Source organism: Macaca fascicularis, chromosome 14 (assembly GCF_037993035.2).
Source record: "Macaca fascicularis isolate 582-1 chromosome 14, T2T-MFA8v1.1".
Lineage (NCBI taxonomy): Eukaryota > Metazoa > Chordata > Mammalia > Primates > Cercopithecidae > Macaca > Macaca fascicularis.
The window spans coordinates 42,500,718-42,518,242 of NC_088388.1; the positions used below are offsets into that span (position 1 = coordinate 42,500,718).

General features: G+C 36.3%; 1 long non-coding RNA gene across 3 annotated transcripts in view; it reads right to left on the reverse strand.

Annotated features, from left to right (window-relative positions):
• Nucleotides 1-9,248: 9,248 nt before the first annotated feature.
• Nucleotides 9,249-17,525, reverse strand: part of LOC102139027 (uncharacterized) — a 352,230-nt gene continuing 343,953 nt past the window's right edge. For all 3 annotated transcript variants that reach the window (XR_010580858.1, XR_012422769.1, XR_010580860.1), the window contains one exon: nucleotides 9,249-9,537. This is a non-coding gene — a long non-coding RNA (uncharacterized lncRNA). The remainder of the gene's footprint in view (nucleotides 9,538-17,525) is intronic.

The following is a 17,525-nucleotide window of genomic DNA, read 5'->3' on the forward strand; positions in this document are numbered from 1 at the left end:
TTATTTCAGGGGTCTCCAACCCCTTTGCCATGGAATGACACTTATACATGGCCTATTCAGAACTAGGCCACACAGCAGGAGATGAGCAGCAGGCAAGCAAGTGAAGCTTCATCTGTACTTACAGCCACTCCCCATCGCTCACATTACCACCTGAGCTCTGTCTCCTGTCAGATCTGCTGTGGCATTAGATTCTCATAGGAATGGGAACCTTATTGTGAACTGCACATGCAAGGAACCCACATTGTCCATACCTTACGAGAATCTAATGCCAGATGATCTGTCACTGTCCCCATCACCCCCAAATGGGGCCATCTAGTTCCAGTAAAACAAGCTCAGGACTCCCACTGATTCTATATTATGGTGAGTTGCATAATTATTTCATTATGTATTACAATGTAATAATAATAGAAATGAAGTGCACAACAAAGGTAATGCACTTGAACCATCCCTAAAGCATCCCCCCTACTGCCTAGTACAAGGAAAAATTGTCTTCGGTGTAACTGGTCCCTGGTGCCAAAAAGGTTGAGGACTGTTGATTTAAACCATATCCCTGCTGAGGAAGGAGAAAGTACTATTCAAAGAAGTTGCATTTAAACTGGACATTTCGAATAAATTTGTTTCTGAAATGAATTTAAAAATAATTGAATATGTTATTCTTAAGAATTATGAGTTTTCTAGGCTTTTAAAATGAAGGAAGTTGATGGTTATAGCTAACCTGTTGCAATTTTTTAACAGTTTTTTTTTTTTTTTTGACAAGGATTGTGATAAAATTGGGAGGATGTGGGACCAGCCCAGCCTAACCCATGGTTGGTGAGATGGTAGAATTTCCAAAAATAGTAAGTATATGTATCAATCCCCTACCTATGCGGGAGTTACTCAGAGAATGACTCAGAATGACAAACAGATTAAATATATTAAACAAATTAAACAGATTAAATATATCTAAGTATTTGTACTTTGATATATTTAATTATTAACAGTACAATTACATATCACAACAATTTTCTACAATAATTTAAGAAGACAAACTCTTCTGCAAAAATATAATTCAACTTGACAAAACCAGATGAATTGAATATATGCATATATATGTGTATAAATATTTTACATCTAAGTATATATCTATAGATATATATTTTTTAAGAGAAACAGGGGCAAATTAGAATCCACAAAGAAACCTGATTCGAATAGCTAATCATTAAGCAAGATCAACCAAGATTTTTCTAACAGGTTGAAAATGGCAGAACTACCCAAGATTTAAAAAAATATGTGAATAACAGAATGTTTATAAAATTTTACTGAAAGTAAAAACATATAAGAAAATGCCATGGGCGAAGCCATTGAACTATTTCTATAACATTACTTAACAGGAAAATTATCTTCGCTACACACATCCTTAAATTCATAACACATTTTATTTAAACTTATTTAACGTATGTAAAAATTTAAAATTTTATCATGAATAATCATATAATTTTATAAGCTTAATTCCAAAAGCTAGCTATTTATCAGGTTTTTGGTTTCAGATTGCTGAATATTTTTATATTTTTCTAAAAGAAAGAAATTCTGATTCACTTATCTAATTATGTAACATGAAGATACAAATAAAGCTCTGAGGCATATTATTTATATGGGCAATTTCTCAAAAAGTGAACCAGATACAAGCTCCTCAACTAGTCTTAAAGGTCTTTCAGGGTGGGGACAGAGTCTTAGGCTTCTAAATAGTCTGTGCAGTTCATTAATAGCCTGGCACTTGTGTCGATTAGACGTATGATTGTAAAAATCTGCCTGATTATTGGCATTCCAATATTACCTCTAATCTCAATACAGCTTGTAAGATGGACTCTCTTTCTTTTATATTATGAACTGTGGGCCATTCAAATAGTGAAGTAGCAATGAAGTAGTAATATGAGTTAAGTAGTATGGGAGCTATGTACATAGAGCTTCATAATCATCCTTTAGACAGTAAGAAGCTCTTTGGGTTTTTCCATTGTATTTACAGACTTGATGCCACTCAGAATAATCATAATAATTTAAACAGAATTATATAGCCAAACTGTCTTAGATTTGTGACTTGGAGGAAGGAATGAAGATATTCAAAGTATGATCTATGCCTATTCCCAATTATTCAAAGAATAGAGTAATTCAGTGTTCAAGAGTTACTCAGATAATGACTCAGAATGACAAACAGATAACCTAAAGATTCAATCTAAGGAAACCTTCCATTATTTAAATTCTCCAATTCTCTCTTTCTCTTTCTCTTTCTTTCTGTCTCTATCTTACATGCATACACACTCACACACACCCACATGCACACTTACTTTCTAGTTTCCTTCAATCATTCAGAAATATTATTCTGAAGGATCTTCCTGCCAACTCCTTTAGTTCATACTCCATCCTCCAATAGAAAATTTATTTCATTGTTTCTAAGATTTTTTGAAAGTTGTTCCATGTTAAATTTTCCTTGATCTAAATATCTATCAGAATCAGAACCTTATAGACAGTGAGAATCTCTCAAGTATACATTGTTTATATTTAACTTGATAATCTCTTTTCAGCTAAAGAAATACAAAGTTTTCAATTTTTTATTTTTTTGTACATAACCCTACAATGTCCCATTATTTGAAAGTCAGGACATTAAAAATAAGTCTTTCTTTTTAAAGTAACATATTTTGTTTGCAGAATATTATATTTATGTATAGTAAATTTAGAAAATATAAAAAAGATTTTAGAAAAGAGAGCCTTTTGCAATCTCACCACTCTAAAAGCCTATTAGAAATTATTTTAAGCTGTTCTCCAAAATGGGATCACTTTTAGTAACTCTCAAAATTCTTTGTGAATAAATGAATGTATGTTAATTCGCTTACATATTTGTAAAATTATCAAAATAAGTCAAGTGCTGAAGGTAGATTAAATAAGGGACCATTTGATTGTGAAATATATAATTCACCTTTAACAGGCTGCCACACTGCAGAGGGTGGTAATGAGACTCAGTCTATCAGATTAGTACATTTGGATTGACAATTTAGTTCCAAATTAGAATCCTGATTGCCAGTAATCTCAGGCAAATGAACCTTAGGGAAAACAACATTATCTTAATTGAGGTTCTACCTAATCTCTCTGGAAAATTTTTCAGTGAACTTAGTTTTCAGTATATGACTACTTCATAACTTTATAATATACTAACATTGACCTTATTTAAATATTTGTAATCATGGAGCTTTGAAACAGTAGGGGATAGAGCCTGAGATCTAAGAGAAAATGTTAGTTATATGTGTTTTTATTTAAAACATTTCTTCATGTATTCCCATTATGTGAAACTGCCCCCAAAAAGTCATAGGTTACATGAGTCATATAGTAAAGAGCTGCATTTATGTTCCTTATCTTTAATTTCATGAATCAGTCAGAAATTAATTTTACCGAAAACAAGAATGTTCAACAATGCTAGTATGTGATGAGTCTACTTCTCAAATTAATTATCACGAACACTGAAAGTGCTTCAGGAATACAACTACCTAGTTCTATAATTTCCTGGCTACTGATAAAAATGTTCAATGTATTTTATTAGGAAAAGTAATACATTAATATATTTTTAAAGTAAAATATGGTTTTTACTGTCTTGCATATTGCAATTCAAGTCATAACTGCTGGTGTCTCATGAGAGTCAGTCACCTAAGGTAAGATAATGTGATTGATGTAATCAGAATGGTTTGCTTATAAGGATGACATGTCCTCTTGAGAATTTAAGCTTTGGTGAAATATGTTGGCGGTAAGCACTTCCCTTACAGATAAAACCTTTTCTTTAAAAATATTCTAACTGTATAAATTTCTAGTTGAAAAATAGACAAGTTGAAAAGTTTTTCTATTTAGGAAGTTTTTTCTTTCTAATGCCAAGTTTAAATGTATTATCTAAAGCTTTTGCAATTGTAGCTCAAATAGTAAACCATTCTTTCAATTCCACTGTAAACTAAAAATATGATACTTTCATTAAGGAAGGCAACCTATCCTCAAAAACTATGCGTTCTAAATCTATTCTGATAATTTACAAGACTAAAATGCCATATCTGAATGATCTAAAGTTATGTAAGTTATGGGACAGACAAAATTAATAAAACTTCAGGTTCTTCCAAAAGCATGCTCTGGAAAATTCTGTACTTGCTTTTGTGACATAAGTCAGTGAAGAACCAATGAAGTAATGATATGAGTTAACTAGTATCTAATACACATGGCCAGACCTATTTTATCCTACAAATTTGCTTTTGCAATATTCTATAAATACCTTTTTTCCTTTCTATGCATTATTGTAATGAAGCACCAAAACCAAAATTACATGTACATTTCCAAATGCTAAGGGTGAATTACAATATACAACTTTACACAATTCATTTTGATCAGAGGATGAACACAGTTAAATGGAAAAGATCTTTCACTGTTCACATGTTATCTGTTTCTCCTTATGCTTCATAAAGCAAACATTCTACGAAGCACTCTTCTTTCTGCAGGGTTCTAATGCTAATACATTAACACAATTAATCAGTTATACAGCTCTTGACACAAAAGAGAAAAAATACACAAGTATATATTACCTATCTCTCTTATACTAACAAAGCGTTTTAAAGTGAAACCTGAATAAAGTAATTCACTGCCTAGAATTCTATGGTATTTGCACAAACTGTTTATCTGGAAAAATTATTATATATGACAAAAGAAAAAGAGAGTTACCAACTTTATTTATTGGATATATTTTTATCATTTCAAAAGGAAAACATATAAAACTAGAATCAAATTTAAGAAATATCAACTACATCTTTTCCTTATTTTGATGTCTATGTTTCCTCTTTTGACTATGCCCCATTTGAGCTTAATAATGATTTCATGCTTAATGCATTTTTAGTAATTATTTCAACATAGCTAGTTATTACCAGCATTTATAACAGTTATCAACAGTAATTTTAACGTTTAGGAGCTCATAATTAATACTTCACTGCAGTCTTGAACTCATGACCTCAGCTTTCCAAATGCTACTAGGATTACAAGAGCACGCCACCATGCCCTAATTTCACATTCATAACCTGCCAAAATTAAAGTTATTGGGATGTATTTTTATCTTTTTAATTACATGAAGATGCAAATTTCAGATCATCAAGAGAGTGTCACAGGATCTTTAGGGTGTTGCTTCACAACTGGTAACCTCTAGGGCTGGTGGTGCCTCTGCTTGAGTTTTACTCACACTGGCTGACTTGTTCAGCCCACTCATCCCAGCAGACTGCACTTGGCTCATGCTTCTGGCCTGGATCCCATGTCTGCTAAAGGGCAAACCAGGCACAGAGCAGCAAAGGGTGTGTGAGCAAGCAAGCATGGATCTGGCCACTGTGCTCAGCCAGGAATGCTCGTTTCTGTGGCAGGGGAACAGCTCCAGGCACCAGCACAGGTGCCAGCTCCAGGCAAGGCTGTGGCTGGACCAGACTTGCAACAAGCAGCTTCCACTGCAGGCACCAGCATCTGGATAAAGGGAATGCAGTGGCACTTGAAATCTCAGAGACACCAGGAACCCCAGAGCCCCAAAGAGGGTATTACAGCATGGTACATTCCTGGCTTGGGGAGCCCTGAGGTCTGGGATCCCAGAAAGGTGACAGCTCTTCTCTCCTCAACATTTGCAGCATGGCGAGTGTTGGGACATGTTTCACCCCAGTTGTCTAACAGCTTTTTCAGTCCCACCACACAACTCTGGCCCACAGCTCCTGGGCTGACCTGACCCCACTGTTGCTTCCCATTGCATGGGCCAGTCGCCTGGTGCCAGCAAAGAGTGAGAGGGCTATAGGTTTACAGCAGCTCTGCCTAGGGAAATTCTAAGGTCTGGGCCCCCAAAAGGGTTGCCACTCTTCACTCCCACGGTCTGGAAGCATGTCATCACCTGCAGCTTAGTGAGCTGGCCAGGAACATGATACAGCTCCTTTTGCTCCCATCATTCGGCGGGTCCCAAGTTCTTGTCCCATGTCCAGGAAGAGTGAGGTTACAAAGACAACTGGAGGATGAGCAAGGTGGAGAAGAGCTTTATTGGGTGTCCAAACAGCTATCAGAGGAGAGAAGACCAAAAGTGGATAGCTCCTATCTGCAGGCAGTTAATCACAGGAGCATAGAGGAGACCTGAAATATATAGCTCATATCCTCAGGAAGGTAGTCCCAGTGAGTGCCTGAGTTGGCTGAGTCTGGGGTTTTTATGGGCTCAGAATAGAGGAAGTGTTGGTCCACGGGTGGCCATGGGTGGGCCTAAAAAGGCACCATTTAATTGGCCAAAGTCATAAGGAATTTCTCACTCCAGATTGCTGACTTCACCCAGAACTGGAAGTTCAGCCCGCAGGTTTCAGACCATCTTTGGCTTTAAGGTGGAGGTTCACCAGGTACCCACCCCTTCCCACCCAGGGACCTGTCTGCCTCTTGCCTGCCAACAACATACTGTCTGTGGTGCCCATGCTGCCACAATGAGAGGTTCCTGCAGGCCCATGCTGAGCCACTGTTAGCCCCCTGGCCTCCCTTTTGTACTCATTGGAGCCCAAAGTATGGAGGGGACCCAGGCAGCAAGGGCTGGTGTGTCAGTGCTGCCCCAAGTGCATACATACCCAGCCATGTCATGACAGCACCCAGGCTTGGTCACAGCTTTGCTCTGCACCAGGGTGGGTGCCAGGACAGGTCAGAGAGGAGGAGTAGGCACTTCTGAGCTTGTGGAAGCAGGGAACTTCCTGGGCTCCTGAGAGTGCAGGGATACCCAGGTCCAGAGCTGTGGCTGGGCAGTTATAGCTGTGCCCAGGAGCAAGGGGCTCCCACCCCGCCAACTCAGTAAGGATGGTGCTCCCACTTGAATCACCTTTTCCCAGCCCAGTTCCCAGAGCAGGCAGCCCTGGCCATGCCTCCCCTGCTACAGCTGGCATCCTTGCAGCAGCTGCTCCAGATGGGCTGCTACCACCATCAAGAGGACAAACAATGAAAATTTTCCCCTGTCTTTTTGTCCCTCCTTAAATCCAAGTCCAAACAATATTCAACTATTACCTTGGTAATCTCAACCCCCACTTGGTCAACAATTTTATTGACTGCATTTTTCCCTTCCCCAGTGAACGTTAAGCTCCATAAAGGGAGGGACCATAACTGTATGTAGTGCCTATTTATAGCAAGGCTAATATTAGCTTATTTAGTATCAGGAATCCGTTGGCATAGGCTTATAAAAGTATATTTAATTATATACAAATTCCAAAGCTTATTTGCTGGTAATTTATTGCTTTTTCTCACTAAGGTAGCATAATTTTCCACCAAATGAAACAAAACAAGAATAATCTTTATGAAACCAGCCTAGAATAAAAGGTTAGGTGCTCACATTTTAATATATATAGTTTGTTAAAGACTATTTATTAGTAAATAAATCCCATGTACTATTTGGACAAATTTGAAATGTATTCTGTTACCAAAATATACAATGCTTTAGTCATATTATGAACAGGATCTTTTAGCAAACTTCTAGCAAAAATCTCTACTTTTTCTTCATAATTTTTACAGTCTCCTAGATATCGTTGGAAAGAGACTAAGTTTTATTTTTATCTTTCTGAGTTTAAAATAAAACATTTTATTTAACAGATTGCATTTTTCTTTTGTTGCTGAAGTCTTTGTATAAATGGTTTAACTATACCTGGAAATTTTACATACATAGTAAAAATAACTTTCTTCTCTCTTCTTTGACTGCAAATTATACATTTGCTAAGGGAAAACTGAAAAGGAATTCCAATTGAGTTTCAAATTTTTCAAGAAATTTATAGTATGCTCTGAAATAGTATAAATGATACTGAATAGACATGAATTAAAATGACACAGATATTATTTTAAAACATAAAACAAGCAGAATAAATCCTCCATAATTTGTTAAGTTATAAGATGAATAAGTTCTGAGGATCTAATGTGAAGCATGGAGACTGTAGTTAATAATATTCTATTATATAATTGAAAATCACTAAAAGAATATATCTTACATGTTCTCACCACTAAAAAGAAAATGAAAAGTTTTTTAAAAGGTTAAACGTATTTTAAAAAGAAAGAATGTTTTCATAATGCATTTAGACTTGCTTTAAATGAACACAAAGGTTCCAGGTCAAGAGTTATGACATGGAAATATTAACCTAACCAGTAATGTCAATATGTGTAAGGGTAAGAATAAGTGGAAAAGGGAAATTTTTCTAGGAGTCTGATATGGTTTGGCTGTGTCACTACCCAAATTTCATCTTGAATTATAACTCCCATAATTCCCACATGTCATGAGAGGAACCCCGTGGTGTGAAAACAGACTAATACTATAAATTAGTACCAGTAGAGTGGGGCACTGCTGAAACAATACCCAGAAATGTGGAAGTAACTTTGGAACTGGGTAACAGCAGAGGTTGGGATCGTTTGGGGGGGCTTCAGAAGAAAACAGGAAAATGTGGGAAAGTTTGCAACTCCCAAGAGACTTGTTAAATGGCTTTGGCCAAAATGCTGGTAATGATATGGACAATGAAATCCAGGCTGAGGTGTCTCAGATAGAGATGAGTAACTTGTTGGGAACTGGAGCAAAGGTGACTCTGATTAAGTTTTAGCAAAGAGACTGGCAGCATTTTGCCCCTGCCCAAGAGATTTTGGAACTTTCAACTTCAGAGACATGATTTAGGGTATCTGGCATAATAAATTTCTAAGCAGCAAAGCACTCAATATGCGACTTGGGTGCTGTTAAGGGCATTCAGTTTTATAAGGGAAACAGAGCATAACTGTTCAGAAAATTCGCAGCCTGAAAATGTGATAGAAAAGAAAATACCATTTCTGAGGAAAAATTCACGGAAGCTGCAGAAATTTGCATAAGTAATGAGGCATCAAATGTTAATCCCCAAGACAATGAAAAAATGCCTCTAGGGCATGTCAGAGGTCTTCATGGCAGCCCCTCCCATAACAGCCCCAGAGGCTTAGAAGGAAAAGACAGTTTCATGGGCAAGGCCCAGGGTCTCCATGCTGTGTGTCCTGCATCCCAGCCACTCCAGCTGTGACTGAGAGGGGCCAACAGGGACCAATGTAGAGCTTGGATTGTGTCCTCAGTTGGTGCCTTGGCAGCTTCCATGTGGTGCTGAGCCTGTGAGTGCACAGAAGTCAATAACTGAGATCTGGAAACCTCTGCCTAGATTTCAGATGTATGGAAACACCTGGATGCCCAGGCAGAAGTTTGTTGTAGGAGTGGGGCCCTCATGGAAAACCTCTGCTAGGGCAGTGCAGAAGGGAAATGTGGGGTTGGAGCCCCCACACAGAGTACCTACTGAGGCAGTGCCTAGTGGAACTGTGAGAAGAGGGCCATCGCCATCCTCCAGACCCCAGAATGGTAGATCCATTGACAGCTTGCACCACTCACCTGGAAAAACCTCTGACACTCAATACCAGCCTGTGAAAGCATCCAGGAGGGAGGCTGTACCCTGCAAATCCATAGGCATGGAGCTGCCCAAGACCATGGGAATCCACCTCTTGCATCAGCATGATCTGGAAGTGAGACATGGAGTCAAAGATAATTTTGGAGCATTAAGATTAAGTTCCACTGGATTTTGGACATTCATAGGGCCTGTAGCCCTTTTGTTTTGGCCAATTTCTTCTATTTGGAATGAGTGTACTTTCCCAATGCCTGTATCCTCATTGTGTCTCAGAAGTAACTAACTTGCCCTTGATTTTACAGGCTCCTAGGTGGAAGGGACTTGCCTTGTCTCAGATGAGACTTCGGATGGTGGACTTTTAAGTTAATGTTGAAATGTGTTAAGAATTTTGGGGACTGTTGAGAAGGCATGATTGGTTTTGAAATGTGAGGAAGTGAAATTTGGGAGGGGCTGGGGCTGAATGATATGGTTTGTCTGTGGCCCCACCCAAATGTCTTCTTGAATTGTAACTCCCACAATTCCCATGTGTTATGGAAGGAACCCAGTGGGAGGTAACTGAATCATGGGGGCAGGTCTATCCCATGCTGTTCTCATGATAGTGAATAAGTCTCACAAAATCTGATGGTTATAAAAATGGAAGTTTCCCTACACAAGCACTGTCTCTTTGTCTGCTGCCATCCATGTAAGATGTGACTTGCTCCTCCTTGTCTTTCACTATGATTGTGATGCTTGCCCAGCCACATGGAACTCTACATCCATTAAAGCTCTTTCTTTTGTAAATTGCCCAGTCTTCAAAGTATCTTTATCAGTAGTATGAAACCAGACTAATACAGAGTCTTTAAAAGGGCAGATCAAATAACAAAAACTGACTAGAATCTCTTTCATAGGATTTTGCTATTGTGACTAATGGCATACTATATACCCATCCACCCATCCATCCATCCATCCATTAAGCAGATATTTATTAAGCATCTTTTATATGCAAAGCACTATTTTAGGACCTGGGGATATATAGGTGAGATACATAGGCCACTTTCTTTCTATTGGACCTAAATATGTAAACAAATAAACATGTAATTACAGATTATGTTAAGTGACATGAGAAAGATAAATAAGGTGGTGAGATAGAGAGTAACTGGAGGAATGTATTTGCAAATATTTGGTAACTAAGGGCTAAAACTGTGGAAGTTGTAGATGTTAAACTTGTGTGATTCAAATTTCTTCTGTCTGGTAGCAAAGATAATCCTGAAGTTTATGGTTTATTTTCTGAAAGATATTAACCTATTTTGTATCTAGAAAACTTAGTCCTGTTTAAAGAAAAACAACATGTAAACCCATTCCTCAAAATGTTCTTGGAGAATAGTTTTATCTTCTTATTGGTTTCCTCATTAATTACTGAGTTGAATAAAATCTTTGACACATTTTTAAATAATTACAAGTAATGTACATGATAATGAATCAACCACATAAGCCAAGAACTACAACTATTTCTCCCAATGAATCATGCAGAATTACTTTTTTGAATGAATTTGACCAAAAAATGGCACAGTACAAAGAGGAAAAATACTTCTAAATACAGTTAATCAAGAAATCAATCATGTAATTTAGTTAATTGCACAGAACAATTATTTGTTAAATTTTAACACTTTGTAACGAATTTTGGGTCTTCTGTGGTTTCTTAGATAGATAAATGAAAGAAAATAACTACTTGAACTTCTATATAACATCAGAAGAAAATGATGGCTTTGATTAAATAAAACTATCCTAAGAGCAATGAATTAATGTATCTGAGAATACATAAGATTTCACACTTTTGATTTTTATTTCTTCAATTTCATAGACTATTTAAAATAACCTCTTAAAATCTCTGATAAAACTACTGTGGTAATTGATTTTTAAGTCATTGTTTATTGGAGTAAATGTAATTGATATTTAAATTGGCATCACTTCTGCAGTTACAGAACTTTGTTTAAAAATACTATAACATTATTTATTAATAAGGTTAGAAGGCTGAGATTGTATTAACTAATTTATTTTTCAATTAGCACCCCTCCCCCCCATGAATGCTTCAATACATCTATCTTTAAAACAAACATTTTTCTTTTGGCTGCATTTTGAGGTAGACAGGTATATACATTTAGGGTCCTTCTCAATGCCGTAAATTCAGAGAAAGTTTTAGGGAGAAAATGGAATCTTCTGAGATAATGCACCATATATTCTTCAAAAACCTTCAGGAAAATAAATGTGCCTTATCCATTCTATAACATAGGGCTTGTTGTATTTTTTTGTGTTAAAAACAAACAAAAAATAGCTGTAGGGTTTCATCATTAAGCTAAATTAAAATTATATTATTAAATAGTTGATTGCTGATTTGATCTCTCAGAAGTAGTATACTAAGGGAAACACATAAAACAAATATAGATAGTGTATTTGCTGACCCCAAAGCTCATATTATTTTCACTGCACATGGCAACATGCATCAACATTGTATTTCCCCCCTTACAATAAATTTCCTCATTACCTACCATCGTCAGACCTGTTATCTAAAGCTTGCCATCATTCACACTTAAGATATTGAATTAATGCAATACACCAAACAATTCTATCTGTGATTCTGTTCTTGATATACACAGTTGAGTGATTAGCCCTATATCATGCTGGAGTATACTTTATACCTTGAAAATTATGGTAGAAAACTTGATTGAATGAGGCAATGGTCTTAATGAGACTTCCTTAATGAACTGGCCATCAAGAAAATACAAATATTATTTGTGAATAACAAGTGATCAGTGACTTTGCAATATTCTATTAAGTACCCAGAGACTGAGTGGATCAAAATAAATAAAAATAATGTAAGCAGCTCCTGATAAGTATCTAGTGATTTTATTTTTTGGAGTATGTACATACTGGCTTAGCAAAAATGGTTGACTATTCTTTCTGCCACTGGAAACAGCAGGTGAGCAGTAATAGACTTCTTCCATCAGAATAGTCTTTCTGTGACCAGGGCAAGTTTGGTCCCTAGAAAGAGTCTAGGTCCCCACTATCAGTTTATCCAAATCTTGTTTGTTATTTAAAAATCATTATATGCCCCTCCCCTAACTTTACTTCTATCTGCAATTGCAATGTTATCGATTACTTGAACTCTGTGAAATTGTTGAATATTGGACATTTTTACCTCGATATAGCAATTTTCTATGGTTCAACCAAATATATTTCCAATGAACTCACCAGCTGTCATCCATTACAGATAATGTTCAAGATGTCTGTTTGAGATTAGTTCAAAAGATCTAAGATTATTTTGGAAAGCTATTAACCATAACAACAACAAAATAAATTTCTAGTGTGTGTGTGTGTATGTGCGTGTGTGTGTGTGTGTCTGCATGTGTGGTGGTGTTCTCACAGCATGTAAAATATTGTTAAAAAGTGGGAAGAAGACCACCACCATAAAACATCTGTTAAGTACCACACCCCAGGTTGGGACATTATCCAATTTCTTTTGTTTTAGCTTAATGACCAGATTTTCAGATTATTGCACCTATTATAGAGGGAAAGTATGCTTACAATTAGAATCACTAGATTAAGGCCACTCAGACTACAGGAAATATAGCTAGATTTCACACTCTGTTCCATCTGTCTCCAAATCTTCTGTAATTTCTAACACACTCACTGTGTTTTGTGTCACAAGTTGGATATTATTTTTATACATAAAATTTCCCACGCTCAATTAAAAAGGGGCTTTTTTAGATACTTATTTTGCATATAGCACCAAGCATGCCTGTAGCTTTGTTTAAGTGGCAATACAGCATTTTGCCTTTCCCAAGTCCATCAGGAAATCAGTGAATCAGCTTGGGAAACTGTAAAACATGGATCATATTTCTGTCTACTGTATAACCATATAAAGTCCTGCGATATCTTTCAAAAAAGAACCTAACATCAAGTGTAGGTGTTATATGTGGAGAAATATAGAGTACCTGTGCTGGAATTCGCCACTTAAATTATAGTGCCTCCATGTAGCATGTTTTTGTTTGAGTATCCATGGTGGGCAGGGTGATGGCAGATTATACTAGTAAGGGAAAAGAAAGAATATTGTGGTGTGTATTCTTAAATCTCTACATAGAGAGCTTTCCTGCTTGGTCACTGATGCCCAACCATTTATGCATTAATCAGTTCTCTTTAATCACTTTCTCCTTCAAGAGTTGTTGCTCTTCTTTTTTTATACAGCTAGAAAAACAAAGAAACAAGGACTTTAGATTCTCAAGAGACCTAACAGAGAAATCAGCCGCTTATGAGAGTTGACAAAGTACATCTCAGAACATTTTTTTTGGTAGAGACTAATGTGCTTCTGAGCACATTAATGATAGGAATTAGAGTTATTACTTCCTCATACCTAAATGCCCTCCTATTTTAGTCTCGCTGTGTTTGAATCTAAACGTGAGTATGACGAACAGAAGTGATACTGGTCATTCTCCTCCAACAACATTACAGGACATTAGCAACAACAAAATAACAAAACAGCAGTTACAATTTCTTGAAGTATTTCTCTGTAGTTTATATGAATTATCTTAGTTATGCTCACCACTTGTTTAGGAGAGATATATCATTCTTATCTTCATTTTATAAATAAAAAACTGAAGAACCAGAGCGGCTAAAAAACTTGCATAAGGTCACAGAGCTAATAGGTGGTAGAGCCAGGAAAGAGATCTGTTTATCTCCAATATCCAAGCTATTAATTTCCAGATTATGCCGACGATTCTGGTTATCTACTGCTGTGCAACTCAGTGAGAAAGGTTCCTCTTTGCAGCATCAAATGGGCCGCTCATCTAGGCTGAGGAATCCACTTTCAAAGTGGCTTATTCACTTGGTTGGTAAAATTCTGTGAGCGGTTTTCTTCTTTTCATTTGAGCATCTCTGCAGGCACATGGGATTTCTCATAACATGCTGACTGAGTTCCAAGAGTGACTTAAGAAATCCAAGAAGCTGCAATGCTTTTCATGACTTAGTCTCATTAAACACTTACCTTAGTTCTTCCATAGTCAGAAATCTACCCCTACTCAACAGACAGAGCATAGACATCATCTCCCTATGAAAGAACTGTCAAAGTCACTTGGTAAGAAGAGTATGCGAATTGAGAGATCCTTGTATTCATTTTTTTTGAAATAAAGTTTACCACATAGACTCATTTGTATGTTTGAAGAATCAACAACCCACTAAGTATATGTGTATGTTATAAATTTTTATATAAGTAAATTTTACTTTTGTATATTACAAAGCAATATACATTACAGAAAATACAGGTATATTAAGAAAAAGAAATTAAGAAGTACTTCCACATCTCACTCACCCAGAGACAATGAGTGTTACACATTTTGGGGCATATTCGTTCAATCTCTTCTCTGTATACTCAGATACATGCCTAGAAGACACAGGGATATATCTATATGATACACACACATGCACACTCATACACACACACACACACACGCACACGTGTGCCCTTGCACACATGAGTATCTATTTGAGTCAGGTTCATGATCTTTCATCATTCTTCCTATCTGCCATCAGAGCCAAGCATATGGAATCTACTGGTGTCCAGCATATCCCCTACATTTTAGTTATAGCTATCACAATCCATAAAATTTGTAGGACTTAATTGACCGTGGAAAAAACTAACGCTCTCCATTTACTTATTATTAATGTTCTTCTTATTTTCCTGCCTTTACTGTTAAATTTTTAAATTCACAATTAGCACACATACTGATAGGAGGGACTTTGGACAGTTATACCTTGCTAGTTATGTATGTAATATGTATATAAACCTGAAATAGGTTTAAGAGAGATTGCAGGGAGAACAACTGAAATAAAAATCATAAAGACAAGTTTTTTTAAATGTGAAGAATTTTTTTTTTTTTTTTTTTTTTTTGAGACGGAGTCTCGCTCTGTCGCCCAGGCTCGAGTGCAGTGGCCCAATCTCGGCTCACTGCAAGCTCCGCCTCCTGGGTTCACGCCATTCTCCTGCTTCAGCCTTCCGAGTAGCTGGGACTACAGGCACCCGCCAACACGTCCGGCTAATTTTGTTTTGTATTTTTTAGTAGAGATGGGGTTTCACAGTGTTAGCCAGGATGGCCTCGATTTCCTGACCTCATGATCCACCCGCCTCGGCCTCCCGAAGTGCTGGGATTACAGACGTGAGCCACTGTGCCCGACCAAGAATTTTTTTAATGAGGTAATGTATTTGATTTCCAATGAGAATGACTCCATAGAGAGTGAAGAACTATGATATGGTAGACAGATGGTAAAAGTAATGGAGAAATGTTCTCAAATAGGGAGAAAAATGGTAGAACACTACACATCTGAAGGGTTTGGCTTTGTGCAGGAGCATAAAAAGCTTATATCTGATGAAAGACAGGCAGAGTATGTTGATACAGACACAACTAAGTGGCTATTCATGCTATAGTTAGCCTACAACAGTTTTCTACTGTATATTTGTATTTTATTAACAATAAGAAACAAGGTCAATATGCACTTATTTGCCATGACTTCAGGGTGACAGGTCGTACTTTCTGACTCTTGAGACATAATATACAGTTATGTGAGATTCTTTGTCCGATGGCACATTAGCAGATTATAATGTGGTGAGCAGAGGTTTGAAATATGCTTGCATAGTTGGTCTTGTTCTTCTGCCTTTAATTATAAAAAGAGCATGCTTCAGTCAGTTTTGGCCTAAGAAGGAAGAAGTGATATGCAGAGAAGATATAGAACTCATCTATAACTTGGAGCTTAGCACACACAGAGTCTAGCTTCAATCAGCAGAACCAGCTGACCTACAGATGCTTTAGGAAGAATAAATTACTGAAGTTCTAAGTCACTGAGCTTTAGAGTTCTTGTAAAGAGCAAATAGTTTGCAAATATATCAGCAAGAAATGTTGAATATCTATCTTCCAACAAAATTTACATCAAAAGTAAAATTTTGCATCAACTGTCTAACAGTGACAATTATTCTCAACATAAACAAATAGTAAAATACCTTTTATTCTCCCCTAACATTCTACCCCATTTTTTTCAACCTTGTCCTCAACATAAAATATCCAACTTAACACTTGATGCTTTAATTTATTTTAGCTATCCCAGAGAGGTTTTGATACCAAGAAGAGGGGATGGATTAGTCTCAGCCCACAGTGTATCTTTTTCTCATGATAAAGAATACATATAGACACCTAATGCTTTGGTTTTATTTACATCTCTATCTCAGTGCCTAATGCAATGCTTGGGGACATGGCAGATAGTATTTGCTGAATCAATGAATAGATGAACAGATGAATATTTCTTATAAACAAGGATGTGATACATATCATAATAGTGATACAAAGAAGGAAAATAAAGACAAAGAATGGGAGAGATTCGTTTCGATTGATAATTCTGTATGTGAAAATGGAGAAATTGTTTAAGGGAAAAATAATTCTATGGCCCCTAGGAAGATGATGAGTTTTTCACTTCGTATTAAAATCATCTAAGATCTTAATGAAACCCCATGAATTAGTGATCTCTAATGTACATTTTCACACCATTTTAGACTATAATTAACACCATATTTTACTTGCTTCATTTAACATAAAAACTCTAAGGATAAATCTAGCCTCATAATACGGTCAACTTTGAAATTCACTCCAAAAGATGATTTTAGCATTTTTAATTAAATATTTTCACCTGATAATTTGTTATCTGTCATGGTATTGGCAGTAAGCATTTTCTTCTCCTATCTAGATTTAATAAGAAATAATGAATTAAGCCTGGGCTTTAGTGTCAAGAGACTTTAGGTCATTTTTTTGTGTTCACATTAATTCTATTACCAAAATAACATTATCTAATTATGCTAAATCTCCTTTTTCCCTTGTGTAAAATGAAGTTTTAATTATAATAGTTCCTGTTGTTACTATGCAAGAGGTTTTTTTAAGGACTAAACTAAATTTTTAAAACGTAACTTTTTAAGTTAAAAAAATAGAAAAAATACTAATTATTACAACCAATTTACATAAGCTAACAGTAATAATACCGTTTCTTACAAATGTACAAACTCTAGGCGTTTGCATTCTAAATTGTGTG